The sequence below is a fragment of the Macrobrachium rosenbergii genome, chromosome 3 (assembly GCF_040412425.1).
Source record: "Macrobrachium rosenbergii isolate ZJJX-2024 chromosome 3, ASM4041242v1, whole genome shotgun sequence".
Lineage (NCBI taxonomy): Eukaryota > Metazoa > Arthropoda > Malacostraca > Decapoda > Palaemonidae > Macrobrachium > Macrobrachium rosenbergii.
The window spans coordinates 88,139,875-88,148,325 of NC_089743.1; positions in this window are offsets into that span (position 1 = coordinate 88,139,875).

Below are 8,451 nucleotides of genomic sequence, written 5' to 3' on the forward strand. Positions count from 1 at the left end.
CTTTGTAAATTGAAGAAGTGCATCGTTTAAAGTCAGACGACTGACGTCCGGTTGATAGACCTAACAAGCAGCTCTGAGTTTTTTTATATATACGGGAATGAAAGGGAAATGAATAATGGAGCGCTTTGCAGTATTTTTCGTGGCAATAACTTGAAAGATAAGCAGACACACAAATCTGCACACAATGAAGCAACGGGTGAATGAATTTAATACCGAGCGTGGCAAGGTATCTTCGTTTTAACTTGAACGACTCATTTCAAGTAAACTGTTTATACTAAATCTTTCATCATAATTTTGTGGTAGCAGTGAGAGAGGCTGTGTCTAATGAAGGCAGTTTTCGTTCGTGTACTGTACTGTTCATTAACATTATCGTTCCTATTTGAAATACATAAGAACGACAGTGTTATTAATGTATAGTGTATGACCGAAAGTTGCATTTATTACATACAGCCTCTGTCACCGATGTTTGGCGTTATCACCCTAATCAAACATACCAATGAACTCTTATCACCTAAATAACTAATATCAGCTCTGATAAATGCTCATCGTTGCCACCAGCGGTTTAAACATCTATAGGTCTAACCTATGGTATGGCACAACCATAATAAAGAAAATTTCTATTTCTCTGTATTTTCTTCTGTACTCTTGTGACCGAGAGTCATATGATAAAAGTATTTGAGGCATGGCCAAAACCACCACAAATTGCGTCACACACACACACACATACACACAGACACACATCGGTAAGCGCCTTCTTGGCTGGCGGAGCGAGAAGACGTCTGTACTTGGCAATGTTACTGGGTAGATCGAAGTGGGTGATGAGTAGTGGTCGAAGCCGGGAAGGTGGAGCATTGTCTGAGGACATTTGGACTAAGCAAGACTTACAAAGTTTACTAGAGTACAAGTATTTAAAGCTTGTCTTCGGTACTAAAAGAAAACGAAACTTGTCTTCACTAGCAAAGATACAGATATTATGAACCACGGAAAAGGATATGTTTAGTTCTATTTAAGAGCATGCCAGTTCTCTACGGCTATAAAAACTTTAGATAAAGTTAGAGAAGTGAAATGCGCCTCAGACTTCACCAGAAAGTCAGATTAGTTTATCTTTATGGAAAAAAAAAGAGGAATCTCAAAAGAAACTAATTCAGTATTTAGATTACAATTCTGAAGTAGAGATTAAAGTCGTCTTACTATAAGATGAATAATGACGTGCTAATTATCTTTGACTAATTAGGGAATGATAGACATGCTTTTCATTGGTGACTTTGTTAAAATTAGTCATTTTACGGAGACCAACCGGTCACTCACAATGAGGTAGAGAGTCTGACTCACACCGGGAACGAACCTCGGTCTACCCAGTGACATTCCAAGGAGGTCGCGACTGACTTACCATTGCCAACGTCATAAAAGATGTTGGAACCTAAGTGCTATACGAACCTGAGGTTTTTTGGGCAGACTTCAGAAGCCCAACATATCAGCGAATTTTACACAACTTCCCGACCCAGCAGCGAGCCAGTCGCTACCATTTCATTCGAATTACACCTTCACCATGAGATATGATGGTAATAATGAACATATGAGCACGTCTTTTACAGAAATAAATTTATGACACACACACACATATATATATATATATATATATATATATATATATATATATATATATATATATATATAGTAATTTAATGAATTGAACAGTGTTAACTGGTTTTCATTTATTGATCGTGGACCGAATCAAGTGAAGCTAAATACAGACAGTAAAAATAATCTCTGGGATCAAGAAGTTTGAAGCATTTAGACCCATGACTAGAACTTTGAAATAACCTGTGATAAAATATATAAAAAAATCTTTAGGTCAGTTGCAGGCCCGTACCCAGAGTTCTTTATGGGGGGCTCGTTTTTCTCAAAGCTGGACCTTTTCTTCTATATATCTCATTGCATATATAGGTATATACAAGATGAAATACTTGAAAATGTTATTTTAGTTAAATTAAGAAGAAAATCTGGGATCGGTCTATGCCCTTCTACCCGATTAGATGTTTTTCAAAGTACTGACTTTGGTTAACAGAATTTTACTTATAATGTTAATAGCTGAAAGATTGTTATTTATTACTTTATAAGTACAGTTCAATGAAAAGGATAGTCACAAAGATATGGACTTCCAGAAATTTTGTTTTGTTGGGGGGGGGGGGGCATCGTTCGACGCCCCCGACCACCCTCTCTCTCTCTCTCTCTCTCTCTCTCTAAGTACTATACCGATCACTGCTTCTGTAAGCTAGTGAAGAGATAATCCTCTCCTCCTTCTCCTCCTCTTAGGCGGTTTCCTAACACCCGTCAGGCCACCTCTTCTCATTCCTCTTCTTGAAAATCGATAATCCCTTAAAGATTAGATGATCCAGTGAGTTTTCTCTCAGTCTATAGTTAAGCTTTGGAATTCTCTTCATGCTTATTTTTCCCCCAGACTTTTAAAACTTTCTTTTCTGAAAGCAGCAGATCTAGAGTTTTCTTCTTGAGTTATCGTCTCCTACTTTCTCCTTTCCCCTTTTTCTGTGGTCATTGGGCCTGCTCTAGAGAAGGGCAGTAGGTTACCGGTCCTATTAGCCTCTGCTCTTGAAATATTAACTGCATCGATCGCCAATCTATTTTCTGCATTCAGTGACTTCTCTCTCTCTCTCTCTCTCTCTCTCTCTCTCTCTCTCTCTCTCTCTCTGAACTGCTCGTCATAAAAACTGTTACAGAAACTTTTTGTTTTTTTTATCCCAATAAACTGAAGTCTTGTGATAGCTAATTCTATCAGTATCGCCTTGTTTTCTTTGATTGCTGAATACGTTATGATAAAATTGCTCACAAATATGGTCACACAAAAAGTCCTTTTTCTTTTTTTAAACATATCAGAGCCACTTATAAGTTAATATTTGTTTGAGAATCTTTGTCCATAATGTTATTATTTTCTCTTAATCGTAAATACGTAATAAATATATTAGTTATTAAAGTGGTAACGTATCGTTCTTTTTTTTATAATTTAAAGCCTTACGGAGACTACAGACTGATTATTAAACAATTGTCAATAACAATTTGTTTTAATTTAATGGTAAACACATCATAATTGACAGTTATCTTAGACAACAAGCAAGCTTCCGCTGGGTGTATTTTGACACCGGAAATCCTGTCCACGAGCTAAATTGAAAATAAGATTCAGCAATGTTTGTCCACATTTTATGACTTTCTGCGAAGACTCGGATATTTCTTAAACATCTCATGTCTGTAGCTTACTTTATCAATTCCAAATGTTTATGGCGATGAAGGAAAAAAAAATCTCAAGTAGGCATATGAATTTTTTGTAAATTTTGTAGTATTGAAATAAATTTTCGAGTTGCCTTTAACCGAAAGTCAATTATGTTCTTTCGGAGGACGCGTAGCTGTCGTTATCATAGGCATTATTATGACCCCGCCTCCAGCTCCGTGTGACTCCAGGGGTTTCCGTGGAATTCCTCCACGCTTGGCTTTTTTCGTGAGGGAACTTCCACAATTCTCCATTCTTCTTCTGCCTCCTCCCATCCCATAGTTCTCATACAAGTGAGTAGGGGTTCTGGGACCCCCCACCTCTTCTGGTTCCCGGAATTCTTTCACTTCAAAGGCGTTATAGCTTTTCGTTTAGGCATATACTTCAGAGAGCTTATTTTTACCATATTCCCCTGAATTAAGTGTATTTTTGAAATGCGTCAGTCCTGTTGAGGCGTATATAAGTTTATTTACTACTTCCATTTTACTCATTAACATCCTTGTTCTATGTCTATAAGTATTTGTAGCAATGCTATAAAAAATGTCATCTAATTCCTTTTTCATCATGGAATGCAATTAGACAAATAAAAAGGCCAAATTTCACTAGGTAAAACTTAATTTTCAAGAAACGTCAGTTAAATGAAAAACCACTGCTCAAGGAAAAATTGTTCCGTAGACCTTGTAATTCTTTAAAAGCGAGTTTCCACGGCAGTATTTAATTATTCCATTTTAAGTGAGCACGGCGAAATAAAAACGTGATGGGTAGTTGTTATTCCTTAACACCACATCATATACTGATATTCGCATTGCAGATATCAGTACATTATTTCCTAGAATTTGTATAATGAGAGGAAAGGACTGGATAGGACTAGATTGCGTCCCTGGCAGGACCCGTTCGGCAAATAGCATGTTTTCGAGCGTGTTTTTAAAATCCATTTTTCCCCTTCTGGTATTCCAAATCAGACTTCGCATCACACTTTCAGCAAGAGCACATATCCGAACCTGGCGTTTGTTTGCCTGGCGCAATCAACGGAAAGAGAAATTCAGTGCTTGACGTTTTGTGGTCTCGTCGATCTCGTTGTGTGTGCGCGCGCATTCCTGTTTTATAAAGAGCCTTCGGTCCACCAGCAAAAGCATTCTACTAAGACGCTTTCCACGGAGATTGGACGTAGTTCCTAATAACGCTGCAAGTTAAGGAAATATCCATGCAATAGATTTGATATACGCACTGTCTTTTCTTTTCTGTTGCGTTAATATCGTCTGCTTTTTTTTTCTTCTCAACAGATTTCTATTTCATGAGGAAATTAGCTAAAAGTCAGTTTATCACCAACGTATGAATGTTTAAGACTAATATACGTAGTTCATATAATCGTAAACATGGATGGAATATGAGAGAAGGGCATAATCTGCGACGCTATAGAAAGTAAAAACATTTTTCGACATACAACTGTGACATACCGAATGTACTTGTGTTACTATAGCATAAATAGATGTTAATTCATAATCTAGGTCGAAATCATATATATATATATATATATATATATATATATATATATATATATATATATATATATATAAACTATGTGTGTGTGCATGAGTCCGCGCGTGACTGTGTTCTCATATCTGCTCAGGATGCTCAACCTTGCTGCTAAAGAGAAGAAAACCCAAGTGACCTTGAAAATTGATGGGAATACATATACATACACACACACACATATATAATATATACATATGTATATCACAGAATCATATAACTGAATTTCAGTGAAACATATTGTCCCCTATTGGCTCTATATATATATATATATATATATATATATATATATATATATATATATATATATATATATATATATATATATAAATTGGTTGCCAATACAAAACAACGTTTCATTAAAATTTCAGCAACATGACACTCGCACAATTAAAATAATGCAAACTAAAGGGTTTGCCGAGAAAAAAAAAGGTTACTTCAGTTTTTTTTTACTTCGATAAGATTAAGCCGTCCGAAGTCCAATGTTCTAAATCCAAAGTATAATTATTACTTCGTCTCCACAGAGCTAGGCAGGCAACCAGTCCCTACTGCGTCTCCGTCATTCACCAGTGGGTTGTTTACAACTCGTATCTTGCTTTTACCTTGAAGTTCACGTCGCGTTGTCCGCGTCACTGAGGACGCAGAATTCCAGATTAAACGCTGAGACGAGAGATGAAATGTGGAGTGTTGTGCGTCACGGCAATAAAGGGTCGATAAGTGGTATTTCGTATGATGAATCGAGGCTTACTCTCGTCGCCTCTTATAGGACTATTGTACCTTGAGTCACAGTAGATGACGGCCCAGTTCTTCCAAGCAGCCAATCAGATGCTCATTCTGATGGATAGGCTACAGACTAACATTTATAGTGTTTAGAAGGTATGGTATGTCATTATACGGTACTCTCAGTGAAGTGGAGCAGAAACCTGTGCTATTGTGCGGAACTCACCATATAAATAAAAGATCGGTGTCACAGTGCAACTGTTCTACAAATGTTATACTGTGACACTTGTAGTGGTCTGGATTGCAAACTAGTACTACAGTACAGAATTGCAACGGTAACGATAAGGAACCAGCGCTATAATTCGACTTTCGTAGTAGTACGGCTTAAAACCCTTAGTCTCGAGTTGAAGAGTATATAGGGGTTGAGGTACCCTAATCAGCTCCTTCAATAGGACACTCAAGAACCCATTAAAAAAGAGGAAACGTAATATAATTCTCATTAGGTGTTTTGAGGGACTAGGAAACTTTACACGTATCAAACAATAAAGTAACAGAGAGTCTCTTCACTAAAATGAAGAGGAAAAACCCAGTCTTGAAAAACTGTTGACCTAAAATCACCAAAATTAGAAACATATTTCAGTGGTCCTTTGCTTAGCGAGGCGTGGAGAAGTTAGGTATACCTTAGTCTTACCAGACCACTGAGCTGATTAACAGCTCTCCTAGGGCTGGCCCAGGCCATGATGATGATTGTGGAGATGATGACGATGATAATGATGTATATTCAGCAGCAAGCAGCTTCTGATGTGGGCTGGTTTTACAGAAAAATGGTCAATGCGATATTTAAATATTAAGTGCTAAATTAAGATTGAGCCCAGTGCTGAAACTTTCAATTATATATATATATATATATATATATATATATATATATATATATATATATATATATATATATATATATATATATACATACATACATAACTGAATCACGAAAATATGGAACGTGATGGATATATAAATATAGACAAAATCCATGAAGGAAAGAGAAAGAATGGAGTGCTGCAAGGCCTTTCGACTTACTGTCCTTGACTTAGCTAAGTAAAGGACGATAAGTCGAAAGGCCTTGCAGCACTCCATTGTTTCTCTTTCCTTCTTAGATTTTGTCTTTTATATATATATATATATATATATATATATATATATATATATATATATATATATATATTTACACATACATATATATACATACATAAATGCATGTGTATGTAATTGCATTTGGTACATAGTTATGAAAACAGCTGACAGTGAGACAAAAAAGATACCGGGCACATTTCGACGACAGGAAATATAAGGATATATGTTGAGATAGGAACAGAGACAATGCGAGTCGAGCGAGAGAACAGAAATCAGCATCTGATTCTTGGGAGGTGAAGCCATCTTGCAAATGCGTTTGTGTACTGACGGCCGAATGAATAAGATTACGAGTAGTGTAGGCTACATCAGCACTCCTCTCCACTTAACTCACTGTCACCCCCTTTTCATTATGAATTTTGTCGTAAATATTTTTTTATCGTAACGAATAGTAGCGTGAACACAAACGTATTTCTTCCCATTGCTGTGGAAGACGTGATGATGTTGAGATGGATGTGTGGAGTCACAAGAAGAGCTAGGGTCAGAAACTGATTTATTAGAGGAACTATTAAGGTAGAGGAAGCATCGAAGAAGGCCCAGGAAAGATGACTACAGTGGTTGGGTTATGCTTTGGGGAGAAAAGTTCATTTGTGTAAAATGGTTAAGACCGAGGAGGTTGGGGGAAGGAGAAGAAGAGGAAGGCCAAAGTTCAGATGGAAGGAGCAAAGCTAAAGACAAAGAAGAAGAAGAAGATAGGACTCGAGCCCACTAGAAAGTCTTATACGCGGTTTATTTCATTGGCAGCTCTGAAGAGGAAGAACCTGCGCAAGCATAAATTCAGGAAGTGTTACTGTGTGGTGACTGTGGTCACCAGAAAATCAGTTTGCGCGAGGCTTTAAAAGAAAATGCTGTGGATATGCTTTGCTCAAGTTAGCAGGATGCCTGAGCACGATGACGCGGTTGCGCGTGCGCATGTGTGCAGTGATTGTTCTTTAATAAGCGTGGAGTGCGTAACGTCATGTTCTGATCAAAGGGCACTGCATGCTAAAAAAAAAAAAAAAGAAGAGGATGCCTCTGATTAGTCGTTCGTTACCTAACTCACTCTATGAACAGATGATCTTTTGAAATCGTAGATGAGAGAGAGAGAGAGAGAGAGAGAGAGAGAGAGAGAGAGAGAGAGAGAGAGAGAGAGAGAGAGAACAGACTAGAATAATCATATTTGCTTTTGTTTTTAAAATGAATCCACTTTCATGGTATCAGAACATGTATATAAACGATAGGGTTGATAACATTAAGTTAATCATTCTAACGAGGTCCTCATTCGGTTAGCCCACAAACCTATAAAATAACGTTCATTTTTCGCTAATGTTTTACTGTAACCCACTGAGGAAGGGCTTGCCGAGGTAGCTGATGAATAGATTAGTATGCTGGGCGATGGAAAAGGCAGCCTTGAGAAAAGATGGCGATCATGAGGAGAGATGATTTCAAGTCGTAGGTATTTATATATCTGTCTACATAACTATCTTTCCGTCTAGAGAGAGAGAGAGAGAGAGAGAGAGAGAGAGAGAGAACACAAGAAAAGAGGAGTGTCCATAGCAACAAAGACTAATGCATGATTGCTGAGTCAAATCTCCTCATGGGAGAGAGAACGCTGAGTACAAGTGATAGAAAATATAGAAGCTATGCTTATTTATAGACTCGCTGCGTAGGCAAAAGAAAAACCTATAAAAGAGTGATTTGACCGTTTATTTGTGATATCATCTGAAGAATACCACCGACTATAGCAT